This window comes from Mytilus californianus, unplaced genomic scaffold (assembly GCF_021869535.1).
Source record: "Mytilus californianus isolate M0D057914Y unplaced genomic scaffold, xbMytCali1.0.p SCAF_8, whole genome shotgun sequence".
Classification (NCBI taxonomy): domain Eukaryota; kingdom Metazoa; phylum Mollusca; class Bivalvia; order Mytilida; family Mytilidae; genus Mytilus; species Mytilus californianus.
Window position 1 is genome coordinate 93,224,183 of NW_026262734.1, and position 24,793 is coordinate 93,248,975.

General features: G+C 33.3%; 1 pseudogene; it reads left to right on the plus strand.

Moving 5' to 3' along the window:
- Nucleotides 1–21,275: 21,275 nt before the first annotated feature.
- Nucleotides 21,276–23,772, plus strand: LOC127711439 (heavy metal-binding protein HIP-like; annotated as a pseudogene).
- Nucleotides 23,773–24,793: the final 1,021 nt, after the last annotated feature.

Genomic DNA, 24,793 nt, shown 5'->3' on the forward strand with positions numbered 1-24,793 from the left:
TATTTCTTATATTCTTCTATAATACTTTGTCTTAAGTGATACTTTTTTTTTATTTTTAAAACAGTAAAAACAAATTATTCACTTGAAAGGAAGCTTTTCATGTCCCCCTCATTCACAGCGATATAGCCTTTGGGTGCTGATGCGGCGTAAAGCAATAATCAATCAATCAATCATGTCCCTTTCTGGAAGGCGGCGAACATTTAAGTTTTACGTTATGACTAATTGAAACCTCCTTGGAGTAATAAAACTTTTATATGAATGGATACACAATGACTACAAAAGAGGGGCGAAAGATACCTAAGGGATCGTCAAACTCATAGATCATACAAAATATTGTCCGCATCAATTTAGAGTGCAAGTATGTTCTCTTTTTATACCAAATATTGACTCGTAAGACAAATCCAGTAGTTTTAATTTCTCAGACTGGCTCTTGTAATAAGATTGTTTAACCACATCAACCAAAACTGCCCATAGTTGCACTTTATTATGTAAATTTATATGGCCGCATAATAACTCGTCAAACACATAATATAGTTTTGATACCTCTGGCTGTCTCTTAATACACAATTATTTGACCGAATCGACCAAAAACTGACCATATTTGCACTTTATTATGTTAATTTTTATTGCCACATAATAAATTAGTAAGTTTTGTTTATGTCAAGAGCTCGAGTTATTGTATAATACAAATGACAGCAATATTGGACCAAACTGATAAGAACATTTTGTACGCATCAATTTAGAGTGAAATGTTGTCCTCTTTTATTCAATTAGTTCAAAATAAATCAGTATTTTAAATGTCTCAACCTGACTCGTATTACGAAGTTTTTTGACTGCATCAACCAAAAACTTACCATATTTGCACTTTATTAAACAAATTTATATGGCCACATAATAAATCAGTAATTTTGCTTATGTCAGGAGGGAATGCGGAATACAAATGACATTTTTTTAACACAATGATTACAAAGTTTTGTAGGCATCATTTTAGAGTGCAAGCATGTCCTATTCTATTTCAAGATAATGACTTGTAAAAAAATTTCTGTAGTTTTGATACCTCAGGCTGGCACCTATAACAAAATTATCATTTTCACTTTATTATGTAAATTTATATATCCAAAAAATAAATGAATGAATTAGTTAGTTTTTGATGTGTCAGGATGGATGGTATACCACAAATGACTGCAGTATTGTAACACAATTACTACAAAATTGTGTCCGTATCAATGAAGTGCTAGATTGTCCACTTTTTATTCCAACTATTGACTCGTTACAAATATTCAGTACTTATGAAACCTCCGGTTGGCTCTTATAACAAAATTATTTGACTGTATTAACCAAGACTGTCCATATTTGCACATAGTCTATTCATTTATATGGCTGCAAAACAATTCAGTATTTTTGTTTTCTGTCAGGATGATTTGTTTAATACAAATGACAGCAATATTGAAACAAAATCAATCAAAACTATGTTCGCATCAATTTAGAGTGCCATCATGTCTTTTTTTAATTCAACACATTGATGCGTCACAAAAAAAATCAGTACTTTGTATATTTCTGGTTGGCTCGTATAGAAAAACTATTTGTAGGCATCATCCAACACTAACATGGCTGTTGTTTTCTTCTTTAAAATGAAAAGTAAAAGAAGGTTTCATCTGGGAATAGTATACCGACTGACTGTTAGTTAATAATTTGGTTTTATTGATTTTGTAGTAAGCTTAACATGCTTAACATGGTTAATGTCGAGAGGAAATATTTCATTCATTTGCAGGACAATCATATTCTTTGGACGTCCTTGATATCATTTACAACCGTGAAGATAAATCCACCGACATTGACGAGATGGTTAACAACTATACAACACCATATACATCGGAACACTTTTCAATTTTGACAAAAAACGGAGAATTGTAAATCCGACGCAAACAAGGTGAATTACGATGAATAATCCATGGAATACATATAATTATAATTGGAAAGAGACTGTTATAAATGGGGAACGTAGCAACGTAAACAATGATGTTTATATCATTTATGTCCCATAATATAAAAATAGTTTTATAATGCGTCAGATAACCTTTCTATCTGTCTTCCAATTGAAAAAAAACTTTGCTTTCGTATGATAGCTGTATGTATTATTGCTGATCAACAAGATTGAAATGTTATAGAACTTTTAAACTGTATATAAGAATATAAAATGATTTTTTTATGTGTATATAATAATATGTATTCAGAGTCAGTGACGAGTATAGTAATTTGCTATACTCAATGATACTGGGGAAAAGAACAATACTATTATTGTTTTCATAATAAAAGCTTATGTCTAATATGAAAAGTCTTAAATACGACACCCTGTCATAAGCAGAGCTATCCTGAGTTATGGTCAGTAGCATATCTGTCCGCAGGTCTGGATCTTGGGCAGATCGGTCCTCAGGTTAGAACAGCACCTATCTGTAGTTTCGAAAGACAGATTTTTTTTATGAAATAAATATGGAAATGATATTAATAAAAAATCAATATAAAGTTATATAGCTGTATAGAAATTCTAATTATCTCCCTTAATATTGTACGTGTCGGCATGTCCACTTTTTATTTCAAAGGTGAACATATCGGCATGAGGTCGTCATCGTTCCGGTCGCCATTAAGGTCATGCATGGTACATTTTATACATCAAAGAAGGCACGCTATCCAAACATGCACAATTTTATTGTTGCTACAGCCAAAATCAATGATCTGAATCCACTAGGCTTAGATAAAATACCATCATGAATAGGCATTATGGGGGTATTGGCACATATTATAATGCAACTTTTTTTATTTCGTCGAAAGCGGTCGGTGGTCAAGAATAAGGACCTTCAAAAGCCTGTAAGTAACAATTACTTTCAATGTGAAATGTCGGAGCTTTAATGCACATACCGTATAGCGGGTTATTTTTGCGGGTGTAAAATTCGCGATTTTCATTAAAAAGGTATAAGAAATATTCTGGGGGTTATTATTTTGGCGGATTCAAAACTTTTATAAATACTTTTGCATGTACACTTTTAAATTGGCGGAATTTATTTTGGCGATTATGTTCTATCCGCGAAAATAAGCGAAAATGTACAACCCGCAAAAATAACCCGCTATACGGTAGATTATACTGACAATACATATTTAAAGAAGGCAGACGTCCGTTCTTCTCAAACAGTATCGAGAATGAACAGTGAATGTATTCTTGGCACAGTGATCAATGTATGGTTTTGGTGTATGGCAGGCAACTGTCATTCGTAAAGTCATGTTTGGGCTATGCTTTGGAAATTGGAACATGCTGTGAGAAATAGTCTTAAAGAAATTGCACTGATTACAATACACAATGAAATACGTTGTACAGCGACACACAGGAATGTCGAACCAAAGGCAATTTCCATTATAAAATTAAAGAAGTCCAAGGTTGATGTAAAATCATTAGGAGTATGTACCAAGCATTTGTTACACTTCCTCAGATGTTGAATTCAAAGCAGCTATTCGGCTTTATCGAAACTGTTCGATATCAAGGGAGCAACTGTCAAAAAGGGTTTTACCTGTACACCTATACGATTATTTAACAGGAAAATGGTGAACATATATCTCTCAGTTCATGTAGAAATTGTAATTTCCTTTTTTTTTTTCTTTTTTTTTTGGAAAGAAGCAAGGAAATTACAAAGCGTCAAGCAAACCAAAGTGTTTATTAAAGACATAACTGATGTCACATCATTGATCCAGGAACATTTGCATCCTAAATTTGCATGCCACTCACCAAGAACCGGTGACCAAAGAGCACTTATAGTCACTATGTGATATTATTTTAGATAACGGCATGTATGTCTTCGTTGAAGAACAGGGGTTTCCGCGTAGTCCGGAGCGCATTTTTATTGGTGTAGCATAAAGTTAAATCTCCAGTTCCAGCAAAATATAATACACCTGAATAACTCATAAATGGAGGAACAATATAATTCAAAACCCAAGAAGGTCAGCATCAAACAAAAGTCAAAGGAAGTAGGGATTATTACATGCAGATTCAGTTGATTGACTATGTACTGTACTGGTCTTCGAAATGACAAACTGTACCTGCGAAGGTGTCCGGATGACTTTATTTTAGTTAATGTTGATTAAAAACTATACAGGCTATTGTTTATGCGCATCAACCAATGCAACTTGGTAGTGACATTAAGGCTCTATGACGTTGTTTCTAGACGTGAAAAAAACGTCAAATTATAACGTCCTATTTCATATATAATGAGAGAATCAAATCGGCGCAAATTAAAGATTTTTTTTTTTAAATGGGCGCAAATGTCATACGCCCGTGTAATTTTACACTGATAAATTTTAATGACTTACACTTAGAATTTGAAGTTTATTATATGTGATTTTCACAATTGATCTTTCAGAAGGAGCAATGATAAAAAAATTTCGCTTTATCTCACTGAATCACAAGGCAAAACATATAAGAATTAAAAACTCAGTGAATGCATATAATTATGTGAATTAAAATAAAAATTTACGGTGTTTAAAACTTAACTTGTTGTAAATTTAACTTATGACAAAAACAATTGCTCCAAAAATAAACATAACATTTCTCACTGTAAAAAATCTGCCATGATTGGAACGATTGAAAACAAGTTTCGATTTTCAATGCGGTAATCTATACATGCAACCTTGTTTTTGTTTTAATTTCCAAAATGAGCAGTTTAAATTCATAATATTACATCCTGTTTTGAGAAATACTTTATAGTTTTCAAGGTGCAATACCACCAAATCATAGTACGTCACATCCGGTTGCATACGAAAATAGGTCGAAAAAAATATTCCCTTGAATTTAATAGTTGTAGGTAATAAATCCTACATTTTATTTACTGTAAAACATTTCTGTGTCATAAACATACATCTTGGGTATTTCAAAGCACCCTTATTTTTTTATTTGAGGTTTCTATAGAATATTTTGGAAACTTGAGGTTACATGGTTACTAAAGCTTACACGCATGCTAAATAAGGAGGGAAATTTGATTGGTTAACCTCCAGTGATGGTTATTTTCTTAGATGCAATGAAATGTAATGTAAAAATTTTTCTATAGTACTGAACAGGATAAATCTTTACTCATGCCAAGTATTTCTATGTTTGAATCAAAGATAAATTCTGCACAATTTTTTTTTAAAAGTGCAAATTTAACAAAGACTAATAGGGGAAAATCAATGGTGGTATTACACCTCAACAAAAATTATTTCGTAGATTCTAAACTAATTTTTGAATTAAAAATTAACGTATTTGTATTTTATATTTACTGTCTCGATTATTCAAAACACATGAGGTAGAAATACGGGGGATCGTATTATATAAAAGTTGAATAGATCAGGAACATTTATATCGATATACTTTTCCAGAATGGATGTATAACGTTTTAGAATCAAAAACTTCATGTATATAGATAGATATAGGAAGATGTGGTATGAGTGCCAATGAGACAACTCTCCATCCAAGTTACAATTTATAAAAGTAAACCATTATAGGTCAAGGTACGGCCTTCAACACGGAGCATTGGCTCACACCGAACAGCAAGCTATAAAGGGCTCCAAAAAATTACTAGTGTAAATAGCTATAATGTCCTTATACCGGGGGTATTTTAAATATTCAGAAATGATGAATCCACAAACAAGATGGAATAATTTGTATACGCTTGTCTTAGTTTGGACACATAAAAGTTTAAAGAAGTCGTCTATGCTTGTGTATGTCCGTCTGTCAACACAACAGTGGCAAAGGACTGCTAGGGAAAACTTCTAAAATTGAAACGACAAAAAAAACCACACATCTAGCCTAATATAGTCAAAGAGTCTACAAGTTAGCCATTGTCATCTTTCATTTCACTTTTTATTTTCAATGATTTTGCTAATGAGAAGGAGAGGACAAAAGCATAATTTGTTGTTTTGAAGGTTAATTTTGTGCGGCAACAACATTATGAGATCATACTGATACTGATACTGATACTGATATATACATGAGATCTATTGTATTACCGGATAATAAAGTAGGTGAATATATATATATTATAGCTGACTATGCAGAATGCTTATTGTTGAAGGACGTACCGAGACCTATAGTTGTTTATTTCTATGTCAGTTGGTCTCTTTTGCAGAGTTGTCTCATTGACAATCATACTACATCTTCTTTTTTATAGTTGTTATTCTTGAAAATTTAAATGTTGGTTTGAAACGTCCACTTGGCGATTTCTTTCTTCTTCAAGTAGTACGCGTACGCTAGCATGGAAATCTTGTATACTATGACGTCAGATTTAATGTTCAGAAGAAAGCTCTTTTCTTCAAACCGAACGAGAAAAAACCATTTTGCTTTAATTTGAAGAGAACACATGGCACTTTCCATTTTATAAAGAAATCACTGGTAGATATTTTTCTTACGTTTTATTTTTGGCAGGATTGAAATAAATCATATTTTTTAAGATCAAAACAATAAAAGTCTTAAACTCTTGAACCTTTATTTGATAGACACAAATGTACTCTTTAACGTGATATAAGAATTATGCTTGTAGGTTAAATATAATGGGATTATTTTCAGTTTAATAACAAGCAAATATCATGTTAATATTAAGAAAACACGAAACTGAGGTTGCAATAGTGACAAAACTTAATCGGTGACCCCTAATTTTTTTCATCATATTTTGTTCCTAAAATCATAAAATACCTTCAAACAAAATGTTAAGAAAAAATCACTGGTAAAACTGAATAGACTGTTTGGTCTTTAAGACGATACATATTTTGAACAAGTCAAAAGATAAAAAGACTTTTATGTGAGAAAAACGATTCCCAGAATTGTAGACAGAGATCGTCTCACTTTCAGTAGACTGTTTTGCAATTTTATGAGAAACACTTTTTACAATAATACTAATTTTATGCTCTACAGTTTTTCATTTAATCTTAAATATTCAGATTGACCCTGCACGTACGCTTTAGCACATGCATCGACTAGTAAAATCAATTAATGGAGGTTAAGGATTTAATTCACTATTTAATCCAGAAACTTCGTAACTGGTATGTGCAGCTTCTCAGCTAAGCACAAATATATATATATTAATTGAAAACAACGTTCAGACCTATGATTGCGTTGGATAAAAACTGCAATTTTTATACGTGTGCATGCAAAACAAATTTCTTGTTAGAGGGGTCTAAATACAGCACAAACAACATTTTCCAAAAGACCAAAATAGTGAAAAAGTATATTTTAACAAAATGCATTTGACTAACAGGTCGAACAACAAATGTTCTTAAACCCTGCTGACTGCCATTGGCGATTGCCAAATAAACGGATCACCGATGTAATAAATGGATCTTAATTTTAAATTTAATACTAAACAGAAAACAATAAACTTGCGGAAAAGATGATATACCGCAAACAAAAGGTGCAAAGGTTTTTGTACACCATATCCGGATTTCGACAATTAATGTCTCTTCAGTGATGTTAGGAATCGAAACGGTATTTGGAAGGCCATATTATTTACCTTAATTTGGGATAGACTCTTGAATTTTGAAGAGTCGAAATAGGATGAACCGATCATATAAACCCGAAGGCAAATATAATACAAGCCCAAACGAAAAAATATAAATAAGTCTTAATTGAAAACAACGTTCAAACCTATGATTGCGTTCGATAAAAACCGCAATTTTTATACGTGTGCATGCAAAACAAATTTCTTGTTAGAGGGGTATTAATGCAGCACAAACAACATTTTCCAAAAGACCAAATTAGTGAAAAAGTTTATTTTAACAAAACGCATTTGACTAACAGGTCGAACAACAAATGTTCTTAAACCCTGCTGACTGCCATTGGCGATTGCCAAATAAACGGATCACCGATGTAATAAATGGATCTTAATTTTAAATTTAATACTAAACAGAAAACAATAAACTTGCGGAAAAGATGATATACCGCAAACAAAAGGTGCAAAGGTTTTTGTACACCATATCCGGATTTCGACAATTAATGTCTCTTCAGTGATGTTAGGAATCGAAACGGTATTTGGAAGGCCATATTATTTACCTTAATTTGGGATAGACTCTTGAATTTTGAAGAGTCGAAATAGGATGAACCGATCATATAAACCCGAAGGCAAATATAATACAAGCCCAAACGAAAAAATATAAATAAGTCTTAATTGAAAACAACGTTCAAACCTATGATTGCGTTCGATAAAAACCGCAATTTTTATACGTGTGCATGCAAAACAAATTTCTTGTTAGAGGGGTCTAAATACAGCACAAACAACATTTTCCAAAAGACCAAAATAGTGAAAAAGTATATTTTAACAAAACGCATTTGACTAACAGGTCGAACAACAAATGTTCTTAAACCCTGCTGACTGCCATTGGCGATTGCCAAATAAACGGATCACCGATGTAATAAATGGATCTTAATTTTAAATTTAATACTAAACAGAAAACAATAAACTTGCGGAAAAGATGATATACCGCAAACAAAAGGTGCAAAGGTTTTTAGTACACCATATCCGGATTTCGACAATTAATGTCTCTTCAGTGATGTTAGGAATCGAAACGGTATTTGGAAGGCCATATTATTTACCTCAATTTGGGATAGACTCTTGAATTTTGAAGAGTCGAAATAGGATGAACCGATCATATAAACCCGAAGGCAAATATAATACAAGCCCAAACGAAAAAATATAAATAAGTCTTAATTGAAAACAACGTTCAAACCTATGATTGCGTTGGATAAAAACCGCAATTTTTATACGTGTGCATGCAAAACAAATTTCTTGTTAGAGGGGTCTAAATACAGCACAAACAACATTTTCCAAAAGACCAAAATAGTGAAAAAGTATATTTTAACAAAACGCATTTGACTAACAGGTCGAACAACAAATGTTCTTAAACCCTGCTGACTGCCATTGGCGATTGCCAAATAAACGGATCACCGATGTAATAAATGGATCTTAATTTTAAATTTAATACTAAACAGAAAACAATAAACTTGCGGAAAAGATGATATACCGCAAACAAAAGGTGCAAAGGTTTTTGTACACCATATCCGGATTTCGACAATTAATGTCTCTGCTGTGATGTTAGGAATCGAAACGGTATTTGGAAGGCCATATTATTTACCTCAATTTGGGATAGACTCTTGAATTTTGAAGAGTCGAAATAGGATGAACGGATCATATAAACCCGAAGGCAAATATAATACAAGCCCAAACGAAAAAATATAAATAAGTCTTAATTGAAAACAACGTTCAAACCTATGATTGCGTTGGATAAAAACCGCAATTTTTATACGTGTGCATGCAAAACAAATTTCTTGTTAGAGGGGTCTAAATACAGCAGAGACATTAATTGTCGAAATCCGGATATGGTGTAAAAAAACCTTTGCACCTTTTGTTTGCGGTATATCATCTTTTCCGCAAGTTTATTGTTTTCTGTTTAGTATTAAATTTAAAATTAAGATCCATTTATTACATCGGTGATCCGTTTATTTGGCAATCGCCAATGGCAGTCAGCAGGGTTTAAGAACATTTGTTGTTCGACCTGTTAGTCAACTGCGTTTTGTTAAAATATACTTATATATATAATATATATCCGTTCATCCCATTTTGACTCTTTATAATTCAAGAGTCTATCCTGAATTGAGGTGAATTGTATAGCCTTCCAAATACCGTTTCGATCCCTATCATCACTGAAGAGACATTAATTGTCGAAATCCGGATATGATGTACACATTTTTGCACCCAATGTTTGTGGTATACCATCTTTCCTGCAAGTTTATTGTCTTCTATTTGGTATTAGATTAATATTAAGATCCATTTTGTTACATCTTGTGATCAATTTATTCGGCGATCGTCAATGACAGTCAGCAGGGTTTAAGAACATCAGTTATTCAACCTGCTAGTCAAATGCGTTTTGTTAAAGTATACTGTTTCACTTTTTTAGTTTTTTAGAAAATGTTGTTTGTGCTGTATGTAGACCCTTCTACCACGAAATTTGTTTTACATGCACTCGTATAAAACATTGCGGTTTTAATTAGTCCATCAGACATTTGTCATATGACCATAAGACATCAGTCTATCAGACATCCGTCAGATGACCATAAGAATTTAGTCAATCAGAAACACGTCAGATGACCAGAAGACATTAGTCTATCAGACATCCTTTAGATGACTATAGGACATCAGTCCATCAGATATCAGTCAGATGACCATAAGACATCAATCTATATCAGACATCAGTCAGATGACCATAAGACATAAGTCCATCAGACATCAGTCAGATGAACATACGACATTAGTCTATCAGACACCCGTCAGATGACCAGAAGACAATAGTCTATCAGACACCCTTACATGACCATAGGACATTAGTCCATCAGACATCAGTCAGATGACCATAATACATTAGTCCATCAGACATCATTCAGATGACCATAAGACATTAGTCTATATCAGACATCCGTCTGATGACCATAAGACATTTGTCTATCAGACATCAGTCAGATGACCATAAGACATTAGTTCATCAGACATCAGTCAGATGACCATAAGACATTAGTCCATCAGACATTTGTCAGATGACCAAAAGACATTAGTCTATCAGACACCCGTCAGATGACCAGGGGACATTAGTCTATCAGACATCCTTTAGATGACTATAGGACATTAGTCCATCAGACATCAGTCAGATGACCATAAGACATTAGTCCATCAGATGACCATAAGACATTAGTCTATCACACATTAGTCAAATGACCCTAAAACATTAGTCTATCGTACATCTGTCAGATGATCATAAGACATGAGTCTATCAGACACCCGTCAGATGACCATAAGACATCAGTCCATCAGACATCCGTCAGAAGACCATAAGACATTAGTCCATCAGACATTTGTCATATGACCATAAGACATTATTTTATCAAACACCCGTCAGCTGACCAGACGACATTAGTCTATCAGACATCCTTAGATGACTATAGGACATAAGTCCATCAGACATCAGTCAGATGACCATAAAACATTAGTCTATATCAGACATCAGTCAGTTTACCATAAGGCATTAGTCTATCAGACATCCGTCATATGACCATAGGACATTAGTCCATCAGACATCAGTCAGATGACCATAAGACCTTAGTCTATATCAGACATCAATCAGATGACATAAGACATTAGTCCATCAGATATCCATCAGATGACCATAAGACATTAGTTTATCAGACATCCGTCAGATGACCATGAGACATTAGTCCATCAAACATTTGTCAAATGACCATAAGACATTAGTCTATCAGACATCCGTCAGATTACCATAAGAATTTAGTCAATCAGAAACACGTCAGATGACCAGAAGACATTAGTCTATATCAGACATCAGTCAGATGACCATAAGACATTAGTCTATCAGACATCAGTCAGATGACCATAAAACATTAGTCCATCAGACATGACCATAAGACATTAGTCCATCAGACGTCCGTCAGATGACCATACGACATTTTCCTATCAGACACCCGTCAGCTGACCAGACGACATTAGTCTATCAGACATCCTGAGATGACCATAGGACATAAGTCCAAAAGACATAAGTCAGATGACCATAAGACCTTAGTCTATATCCGACATCAGTCAGTTGACCATAAGGCATTAGTCTATCAGACATCCGTCATATGACCATAGGACATTAGTCCATCAGACATCAGTCAGATGACCATAAGACCTTAGTCTATAACAGACATTAATCAGATGACATAAGACATTAGTCCATCAGATATCCATCAGATGACCATAAGACATTAGTTTATCAGACATCCGTCAGATGACCATGAGACATAAGTCCATCAGACATTTGTCATATGACCATAAGACATTAGTCTATCAGACATCCGTCAGATGACCATAAGAATTTAGTCAATCAGAAACACGTCAGATGACCAGAAGACATTAGTCTATCAGACATCCTTTAGATGACTATAGGACATTAGTCCATCAGATATCAGTCAGATGACCATAATACATCAATCTATATCGGACATCAGTCAGATGACCATAAGACATAAGTCCATCAGACATCCCTCAGATGAACATACGAAATTAGTCTATCAGACACCCGTCAGATGACCAGAAGACATTAGTCTATCAGACACCCTTACATGACCATAGGACATTAGTCCATCAGACATCAGGCAGATGACCAGAATACATTAGTCCATCAGACATCATTCAGATGACCATAAGACATTAGTCTATATCAGACATCCGTCTGATGACCATAAGACATTAGTCTATCAGACATCAGTCAGATGACCATAAGACATTGGTCCATCAGACATCAGTCAGATGACTATAAGACATCAGTCAGATGACCATAAGACATTAGTCCATCAGACATTTGTCAGATGACCATAAGACATTAGTCTATCAGATACCCGTCACATGACCAGAGGACATTAGTCTATCAGACATCCTTTAGATGACTATAGGACATTAGTCCATCAGACATCAGTCAGATGACCATAAGACATTAGTCCATCAGATGACCATAAGACATTAGTCTATCACACATCAGTCAAATGACCCTAAAACATTAGTCTATCAGACACCCGTCAGACGACCATAAGACATTAGTCCATCAGAAATCCGTCAGAAGACCATAAGACATTAGTCCATCAGACATTTGTCATATGACCATAAGACATTAGGCTATCAGACATCAGTATTTATAATTTTTAATATTGTTTTGCATGTTTGCATTCAGGTTTTGTTAACGCCAAAAAACGTAAAAATCAGTCAGATAACCATAAGACATAAGTCTATATCAGACACTAGTCAGATGACCATAAGATATTAGTCAATCAGACATCCGTCAGATGACCATACGACATTATTCTATCAGACACCCGTCAGATGACCAGACGACATTAGTCTATCAGACATTTTTAGATGACCATAGGACATTAGTCCATCAGACATCAGTCAGATGACCATAAGACATTAGTCTATATCAGACATCAGTCAGATGACCATAAGACATTAGTCCATCAGATATCCATCAGATTAGCAAAAGACATTAGTCCATCAGACACCCATCAGATGACCAGAAGACATTAGTCTATAAGACATCCTTTAGATGACCATAGGACATTAGTTCATCAGACATCAGTCAGATGACCATAAGACATTAGTCTACCAGACATCTGTCAGATGACCATGAGACATTAGTCCATCAGACATTTGGCATATGACCATAAGACATTTGTCATATGACTATAAGACATTTGTCATATGACCATAAGACATTTGTCATATGACCATAAGACATTTGTGATATGACCATAAGACATTTTTCATATGACATTAGTCTGTCTATCAGACACCCATCAGATGACCAGAAGACATAAGTCTATCAGACATCCTTTAGATGACAATGGTACTTTAGTCCATCAGACATCAGTCAGATGACCATCAGACAATAGTCCATCAGATATCTGTCAGATGACCATAGGACATTTGTCCATCAGACATCCGTCAGATGACCATAAGACATTAGTCTATCACACATCAGTCAGATGACCATAAGACATTAGTTCATCAGACATCCGTCAGATGACCATAATACATGAGTCTATCAGACACCTGTCAGATGACCATAAGACATTAGTCTATTAGACATCCGTCAGATTACCATAAGACATGAGTCCATCAGACACCCGCCAGATGACCATAAGACATTAGACCATCAGACTCCCGTCAGATGACCATAAGACATTAGTCTATCAGACATACGTCAGATGACCATAAGACATTATACTATTAGACATCCTTTAGATGACAATGGGACATTAGTCCATTAGACATCAGTCAGATAACCATAAGACATTAGTCTGTATCAGACATCAGTCAGATGACCATAAGACATTAGTCCATCAGATGACCATAAGACATTAGTCTATATCAGACACCCGTCAGATGATCATAAGACATTAGTCTATCAGACACCCGTCAGATGATCATAAGACATTAGTCCATCAGACGTCACCATAAGATATTAATCCATAAGACATCCGGCAGATGACCATAAGACATTAGTCCATCAGACATCCGTCATATGACCATAAGACATTAGTTCATCAGACATCCGTCAGATGACCATAAAGACATTAGTCCATCAGACATCAGTCAGATGACCATAAGACATTAGTCCATCAGATATCAGTCAGATGACCATAAGACATTAGTCCATATCAGACATTTTTCAGATGATCATAAGACATTAGTCTATCAGACATCAGTCAGATGATCATAAGACATTAGTCCATCAGACATTTGTCATATGACCATAAGAATTTAGTGATTCAGACATCCGTAAGATGACCATAACACATTAGTCCATCAGACATTTGTCATATGACCATAAGACATTAGCCTATCAGACATCAGTATTTATAATTTTTAATATTGTCTTGCATATATTATAGAGAAGTTTTCATTAAATATTCTTCAAAGTTTGAAGTATAATGTATACATAGTTTAGTTGCACTTGTCCAGAGATAAATGACCATGTATAAAATTTTACAGACCATGTACAAACTTAGCCAGTGGGGTTTATGATGTAAGTAAACACTCCATTCAGAATACTGAATGACCATGTTACGTAAACCCCATTACACATGTTACTTTTTAGTGTATTGGGGAGGATAAGAGTTTAAATAAGGGCAATTCAACGGTCACTTCAAAGATTCAAAAGTTTAGTACCGACGTTTATTACTTTATTTGATTAATGGGATAATTTCTCCGGGTACTATATAAACAAGTTTGTTCAGTTGGTGTACTATCTGTGTATTCCAACTTAACAGAACTTTATGTTTTTATTTTAAAGGTTAGTAGACTTTACACATTTTTTTGTAATGACGTAATCATTTAAATTGAGAAAGAATTTGTGGTTAAAACTAAATTTTAAAACTGTAATCTAAAAATAGAAACAATATACTCGTTTAATTTTATCAATTTAATGGAAAGCTTAAATTGTTCAATGTCATTTGATTTATTTACAACTTTATTGTATTTGTTAATTATTACTATTTATTATTTGTATTTTAATTTGATGTTGTGTATTATACTATAATAAACAAAAACAGATCTGTGTATTCCAACTGAACAGAACTTGGTGTTTTTATTTTAAAGGTAACCTAATAAACGGACAATTTCAGAAACCCTAGCGGTAGGATATAAGTCCTAAAAACACAAATAACAAACAGGTACTTGTCATCTACATACACCTACAAGTATTCATCCATCCTCTCACTACACCAAGTCGAGTATAGTCTCATTCCAATCAACACCAAAATCAAATATAAAAAGTGTTGGGTGGAAAAGAAATAATGATCTCCGGTGGATGAAGCTGAGAAGTGATAGAAAAACCAGGACAACCAATAAGATAATATCTAGCAAACTAGTTTTCTTGACGTTGGAAAAGAAAAGGAATTGTGTAAAATATATTCTGAAGGAGAACGGCGAACGGAGAAAAAAGAATGGAGAAAGCATAACAAAGAATGGAGAAAGGAGAACAAAGAAAGGAGAACAGAGAAAGGAGAACGGAGAAAGGAGTACGGAGAACGGAGAAAGGTGGCCCCTGACGGAGCTTAATTTTGGTCTTTATTTCTAAACAGTGGATTTTAAATTTAACTATTGTTTCACGCTTTGTGTGTATATTGTCTTATGGTCATCTGACTGATGTGTGATAGACTAATGTCTTCTGGTCATCTGACGAATGTCTGATAGACTAATTACTTATGGTCATCTGATGGATATCTGATGGACTAATGTCTTATGGTCATCCGACTGATGTCTGATATAGACTCATGTCTTATGGTCATCTGACTGATATCTGATGGACTAATGTCCTATAGTCATCTAAAGGATGTCTGATAGACTAATGTCTTCTGGTCATCTGACGGGTGTCTGATTCACTAAAGTCTTATGGTCATATGACGGATGTCTAATTGACTAATGTCTTATGGTCATATGACAAATGTCTGATGGATTAATGTCTCATTGCATCTGACGGATGTCTGATAGACTAATGTCTTATGGTCATCTGATAGATATCTGATGGACTAATGTCTTATGGTCATCTGATTGATGTCTGATAAAGACTAATGTCTTATGGTCATCTGACTGGTGTCTGATGGACTAATGTCCTATGATCATCTAAAGGATGTCTGATAGACTAATGTTTTGTTGTCATCTGACGGGTATCTGGTAGTCTAATGTCATCTGTGTATTCCAACTGAACAGAACTTTGTGTTTTTATTTTAAAGGTTAGTAGACTTTACACATTTTTTTGTTATGACGTAATCATTTAAATTGAGAAAGAATTTGTGGTTAAAACTAAATTTTAAAACTGTAATCTAAAAATAGAAACAATATACTCGTTTAATTTTATCAATTTAATGGAAAGCTTAAATTGTTCAATGTCATTTGATTTATTTACAACTTTATTGTATTTGTTAATTATTACTATTTGTTATTTGTATTTTAATTTAAAATATACTATAATAAACAAAAACAGATCTGTGTATTCCAACTGAACAGAACTTGGTGTTTTTATTTTAAATTTAACCTAATAACCGGACAATTTCAGAAACCCTAGCGGTAGGATATAAGTCCTAAAAACACGAATAGCAAACAGTTACTTGTCATAACATACACCTAAAAGTTTCATCCATCCTCTCACTTAACCAAGTCGAGTAAAGTCTCGCCCAAACTAACACCAAAACCAAGTATAAAAACATATTTGCATTCAGGTTTTTTTTTTTTTTAAATTAGTGCAAAAAAGCATAAACAACCATAATACCCTCATTTGGAGATCATGTCATGAATATTTAGACTTGCGAAACAATGCACCCAAAAGACGATATTTTTCCTCATGATGTATTTTGTGCATTAGTCTATCACACATCAGTCAGATGACCATAAGACATTAATCTATTAGACATCCGTCATATGGCCATAAGACATTAGTCTATCAGACACCCGTCAAATGACCATAAGATATTAGTCTATCAGACATCAGTCAATTGACCATAAGACATTAGTCTATCAGACATCCGTCATATGACCGTAAGACATTAGTCTATCACACATTCGTCATATGACCATAAGACATTATTCTATCACACATCAGTCAGATGACCATAAGACATTAGTCTATCAGACACCCGTCAGATGACCATAAGACATTAGTCTATCAGACATCCGTCATATGAACATAAGGCAATAGTCTATCAGACATCCGTCATATGACCATAAGACATTAGTCTATCAGACACCAGTCAGCTGACCATTAGACATTAGTCTATCAGACATCAGTCAGTTGACCATAAGACATTAGTCTATCAGACACCCGTCAGATGACCATAAGACATTAGTTCATCAGACACCCGTCAGATGACCATAAGACATTAGTCTATCACACATCAGTCAGATGACCATAAGACATTAGTCCATCAGACATCCGTCAGATGACCATAAGACATTAGTTCATCAGACATCAGTCATATGACCATAAGACATTAGTCCATCAGACATCCGTCAGATGAAAATAAGACATTAGTCTATCACACATCAGTCATATGACCATAAGACATTAGTCTATATCAGACATCCGTCAGATGACCATAAGACATGAGTCTATCAGACACCCGTCAGATGACCATGAGACATTAATCCATTAGACATTTGTCACATGACCATAAGACATTAGCCTATCAGAAATCAGTATTTATAATTTTTAATATTGTCTTGCATATTTGCATTCAGGTCTTTTTTTTTTCTTTTTTTTTTTTGAATTAGTGCAAAAAAAGCATAAACAACCATAATACCCTCATTTGGAGATCATGTCATGAATATTTAGATTTTCGCAACAATGCACCAAAAAAACGATATTTTCCCTCATGATGTATTTTGTAAACTATCTGTTTTGGTAAGTTGAAAACTACGTGTAAAAGGGTAATTTAAGATCAAATTTGTCAAATCACAATCACAAGTAACCTTTCTGCACTAGAATGTGCAGATTATATTGACCTGTTCATTTATCAATAAAATTTACATAATTTTGAAAGGCTTGAGTAATTTTACTACTTTTGCAATTTCAAGGGCCGAATAAGGTCTCTTATCATACCTCCGCCTTTGTATTTATTGACACTTGGGTATGCTAATTGCTTATATGTAGCAACTCACAGCTTATTCAACAAACGCCACCATGACTTGGTTGTTTTTTGTCGTATATTACGTACCAGGACACGAATTTAATACTTGTCACGAGCAACTAACCGGCAATACTAGTCGAGCAGGAACATAAAATGAAAATTTTGCCGAAATAAAAAAATATAAAAAAATTGGCAAAAATTCGATTTTATTTTTTTAATAAATGCAAAATTACAAAAAAAGAACTTAAAAAAGTCAATTTTAAAAGACAGCTTTTTTCTCCTCTAGATTTCCTTTTCCGGTATATTTGTCAAGCAATTTTTTTGTTACCATCCATTTTATGTTTTTTTTTGGTTTTTTTTTTGGTTTTTTTTACAGAAATTAAGCAATTACGATTTTGCTTGATAGTAGTGCGTTATAAAATGTACACGACTTGTTTTTCGTACACTGTACAGGATAAATGAATTTAAATTTATGAACTCTCACGACCTTAAGAACCAATAAATTGTAACCTTTAATGTTAATATATATATTACATTGAATCCATTGTTGGTCCATTCTCCTGCAAATTTTCACTCCATGGCAAATTGAAATTATATTACAGGTGTTCAACTTTTTCCGCTACTTGTCTTAAAAGGGTTTGGTCAACTTTGTGAATATGATATCACATTTACATGCTACAGACTCCTTGTAGCATCTTGGTTTTAAAGTAAAATACTTACCAAATAACACCATTGTTGTAGCTTTTTATGGGATATTCTTTTATTTTTGCCGGCATAATTTTATTTGGTTTTGATATTTAATCGTAATATTTTTCATCTTTGATTTGAATTACTCTTTGGCACAATTTTTACAAATATATGTGAATTTCGAAAGAGAGACAACCCTTAAAAATGTTATGACACTGCTTAAATACTGGGAGAATCATGTATTTATATTATCCAATCCACGAAGAAATGTACACTGCAGAAGAAAGAGCCCATCAAGAAAAGAATTAACAATAGGAAAGTATTGTTTGTTTCAAATTTTGGAAGTCTAATAGGGGATTTAAAAGAAGAAAGGTCAATTTTAACGTACAATTTAGTACAAGATAGTCCAGGCGATATATTCACAAAAATATGGATTATTTACATGAACTAAATTGTTTAACTATCTGCAAGTATTGTTAACACACTGTGTCAATTGGTGTATCATTGTGTCGTTATAATTTAATTTTGGATGTAACACGTCTTCTGATTGGCTGAAAGTGTTTTGTCTATCAGCTCATAGACATAATTTTGACATGTGACCGCGACGTCATCAACGTTTTTATCATGATTTACTCCTTTTTAGAATTAAATTATAAGAAATGACTTTAATATTTTTTCTGTCTATTCGAAATAACATAAAAGAAATGACTTTAATATTTTTTTATGTTATTTCTTCAAAGACAGAAAAATTATTACAGTCATTCCTTAAATAACCTGTAATAGTTATTCATAACTGAGAATAAAAAAGGAAATTTGCAAAAAGAGGGACACAGCTATAAAGTATTAAGACATCATCATATAGAAACCGAAACCAAACATATCATGACAAGTATAGAAACTATAAATGTGATTAAACAAACAGATAGAAAGACAAACATCGCACCATGACACTTACAATTTGAATGTTATAAATTGTTTACCCATCTGAAATCTGGGATTGCTACTTAATGTAAAAAAGTACATTTTACATTATAAAATTACTAGTCTAACTGGTTTTCACATGTAATCTCTGTTTACCAATGTTGCTATTTCATACAAATACTGTTAATTACGGCTCGACCGACAAGTCGGCAGTGCCTTATAACAATCCGTTGTTCTGTCTACCCGTCTGTTTATTCGTCCGTCAACACTTCTATGGCATGTCAAGTCAAGTTTTTCTAATTTCTAGGGAAAGAGTTGGTATCTATTATTAGGAATGTCGTCAGTTCGAATTCTATGCAAATTGATGAAAAATTATGACAAAAACTAAGCTTTTGTTAAAACTCACAAATTTTGGGAAACATATTTTTTCTTAGTGCTAAAAACCTAGGTACATTTTTTGTATAATATGCTGTTTCAAATTTATTACCGGTGTCAAAAGTTTCTTTTATGAAATTAGATGAAAAATTGGTGGTAAAAACGTAATGTTTGTAAAAAAAAAAAAAAAATTGTTTTTAAATAATTTTGTTTCCAAGGATTTCAGCTGAACAATAAAATAGATGTGTAGTTATCAAATGCTATTCCACAATGATTCCAAGTGTTAAATTTGCGGTAAGTGAAATATAAAAGATAATTTGTTGTAAAAAAAATGTTTGTTAAAAAATTTAAAAAACATCTGTTTGGGCTTGAATTAAAATAAATGATCTAAAGGTATAAAATGTTTTTCCAAATTGATTTCCTGTGTCACATTTGCTTTAAGAATTTAGATTTTGTTTTTAAAAGGATCTCAAATTTTGAGAAACATATTTTTTTTTGGTGCTTGGATTTCACCGCAATATGTATAAAAGTTGAATATGCTATCAAAAATGGGTGCCAGGAGTCAAAAATTATTCATTGGCCTCCATTTTTGAAATGGCTGCCAAAATACATAAATTCATATTGCTCGAATTTTAGCAAAACTTTATATCTACTCTGAACAAGACATCCTGAAAAAATAATACCATATGAACATGTAAATTGCTTTGTTTGAATAATACTGTTATAAGTGTTTTAACACAAATTCATTTCTCTTGCATATAATTTGACATTGCATCATAAATTCACTACATGTTGTTTTTTTATTAAAGTTTTTAATTAGTTTTATTTTATATACTTTATTTAACAATGGATAGATTCAAATATTGCAATAATGTATTATCAAAACTTTTCGTCGTAAGTTGTTATCTGGTAATATATTAACTGGATATCAATACCCTCAGCCTGTCATCTCAATACAATATGATAAGAAAAACCCACGTTATCCATAACAGCTGTTACATTTGTACACTCTACTGTGGTATAAAAACAGTAGTATTCAACAGCATTTGCAAAACGATTGTCTACCAGACATATATAACAACAATCCGGAACAGCGAAGTTTTTTGTAATACTGTGCGTCTTTGCTGCTTGTTTGTTTGCTGCAGGTAAGTATTTTGTAAAATAAGTTTTTTGTTACAATACTCAAGCTAAAATATAATAGATCTCTGATTTATTCATGCTTATAGGGTCAAAATCTTACATATTGAGGAGTCTATATCAAAGAAGTATTTTTGAGTTTAAATTAATATTTTATCGGATTTTTTTTTCAAGCATGAGGTTTGGGGAAGTTATCCTGCTAACACCCAAACACATTATTATTGTTTTTTTTGTTTTTTTTTTTTTCTAACATTTTCAACCCCCTTCGACGAATTGAGACCATAAAACAATAAATATTCTTGCTTAACATGTCAAGACCTATCTATTGCGCCCGGGTTTAATACCCATTTAACCTCGTGTAACATTGTTGAGTATCACAAATGGATTCAGATACCGCACCGCTACACCAGAGATATATTTCGTGATAACGAATCTGGGGAATTAGTTCTTTTTAATGCAAGAACACGGAGTAAATTCGTTATGACAGATCGTATTATTCGTTATTGTTGATGGGTAAAATTTGTAAAAACGAAATGTAACACTTTGGTTTTCAGTTTTGATTTTAAGATATTGAAAACGAAAGCCAAAATCACTTTCGTTTTTTGGTTTTTGTTTTCGTTTATGATTTCTCGAAACGAAAAGCGAATGGACCAAAATATACACGGACCAATAAGTATCAAGAATTTACAAATGACTTCAATGATATCTTACTCAAATAATTACTTTTTTTATCATTTAGGATGAGGGTAACAGGATTACTTGTGATTGCGATGTGCGTATTGTATGTCAGAGCTTTGGAAAAGAAGTGCGATTGTCATAACTTGAACATAAAAGAGCTTCTTGAAAATGTGAAATGCCGTTTAGAAGAAATGGAACAGAGAGAAAACGGTGAGGTCTCATTATATCAAAGTTAGAGCAACTACTTTCATTTTCTATTTACAGAAAACGCATTTCATGAATATTGCTTTTATATATGCTATGACTATCATGAATTGTGTATGGAATTTGTTGCAGATCGTGTAAATACTTGCACATCAGATGACACGAACTTAGTCGCATAATACTCTAATTACAAGAATTGGTTGATATTCATTCTCTTTCTGTTGTGGCTTGTTATCTATTTCCCGTATTAAGATATACTTCCCGTATTGTGTTATGAACAGGTGATACAACAAATACGTTTATTTGATTGGCCGTTTCTGCAATGTGTAATGGAACTTCCCCATTTACATTGGCTATTCGTTACAAACCCTTTCAATACCGGAATGATACAGACACCGGACTGTGAACTTACAACCTAATTATTTAAAGGTAAAATCGAAAATTAGATAAACAATACTATATCAGAGGAGTTTGACAGCAATTTGGTAGAAACTTGGATTAAGAAGTTGCCATCTAGTCACATGTTCAAAGGGGAGATGTGGGAATACGTTTGCTGATCCAGGGGAGGGGGTGTTCCGGGGACAAGAACCCCTCCCCCTTTTTTCGATTTTTTCTAATCATGCGAACGTTTCATGGTGTTCCCCCCTGTCCCTTTAAAATGTCGGGATCCGCGCCTGAGATTATAAGAAACACAAGACTTTTGTTTAGTTATGTTACGTTGGTAGATGAATTACCTGTCTTCTTTCATGATAGTAGATATAATAAAAACTGAAAATGATCTGTCCTCCTTTTTTTCAAAATAACCATAATATATACACAAGATTTAACTATAAAATTATCGAAAAAGTTGAGTATAATCCTAAAGACCAAATCATTAAAAGAAGTTAGCGACAATTCCATTGAAGCAGAGGTGGGGATAGATGACTAACTGTTAATATACAATTTTTGATTACATGTACTTGTATTGCATGAATGATCTTTCTTTTTTGCCAGGGGCACAAACATGTTTTATGTTTTGAATTCGACTGTTTAAAAAATGTGTTACAGTACAGTCAAATGCAGAAAGTAGTTTTATTCTTGTTTTCCATTGCAGAACACAAATGCAGTGGTACTCACAAAAAGAGTGTTGCATTTCATGTCAACCTTAAAAAGATTTAAGAAATTTGACATCAAACGCGGTTGTAATATTTGACCAAGTAGTTCTGAATATTGGGGAGGCTTACAATTCATCAAACGGATTGTTTACTTGTCCTGAGGATGGTGTATATAGCTTTACTTGGACTGCATTGACTTCACCTAACAACAGTTTTGAGAGTGTTTTTGTAGTCAACGGTACAATTGTTGCAGCAAATCGTGCCAGCGCTTACAAAAACAAGGAGTATCAACCTGCAACTAAAACCGTAGTAGTTGAACTAAAGAAAGGTGACATAGCCAATGTGGCAGGTTATAAAAACTATGCAAAGCACATGTACGGGTTCTGGTCATCGTATTCGGGTTTTAGGGTTTTCTAATAAATGTAATATAACTGTTACAGTGTATATGTGTGTTTCGATTTGTTTATTTTCCTGACATAGCGAAAGAAAGTAAAGGGACAAATCAGTTTTCTTTTCGTCAAACGTCCAATTTAAAACATTACTATATTGTTACACGAAGTTCGTTGTTTTTGTTGTCACTTGTTGTGATCTACATGTAAGTCACAAATAATATCAAAATACTTAAAATAAACCAAACCTCAATGATTAATTCATTTTTTTCCTCAGCCCATGATTTACTCTTTTTGTCTCAACATCCTCTCTTTATGTCTGACCAGACGGAAGATACTAAGAGGGAATTTAAACTAAGAATTCTAAGTGAATCTGAAAACGCCATGATAAAAAAAAACGAAAACCGAAGAAAAGACAAACATGTCCACAAAACACTACATAGAAAACAAAACTCTGAGAAACATAAACCCCTACTAAAACCCGGGCTTGATCTTTGAGGCTCTGAAAGGGTTAGCAGTCGCTGCTCCACACATGACACCCGTCTTACGTTGATAACTCGATAACATGTATTATATATTCTAGCTGAAAAACTAAATTATGCATCCTAAAAAAGTACCTAAAATTTACAAATCAAAGTTTGAAATTTCTATGGTGTCAAATTCTTTATAGAATTAAAGACCATTTGTTCAGAGGACGATTCAATGTCTTACCACCTCACATGGTGATAGTTAAGGTTTAAATGAACTTTCATTTTGCTCTGTCTTTAGTTTTCTAGTTTGTGTTTTGTAGTAGGCTGATGTTTGTCTTTTGGTTGTTTTTCGTTTTTTGCCATGGCGTTGTCAGTTTGTCATCAACTTATGACTTTGACTATTTCTTGGGTATCTTTCGTCCCTCTGTTATATAGATATGCAAAATCTCTTTTTATTCCCCCCAAAAATATATTTCGTTAAAAACTTATTTTGCAAAGATTCGGAAAATATTTAGTTTGTACTTTTCAATGACATAAGGTAAATAATCAGCTACTTCGGTTTCAAAATGTCACTTCCGGTGTCAACTGATGGCTTACTACTTACTG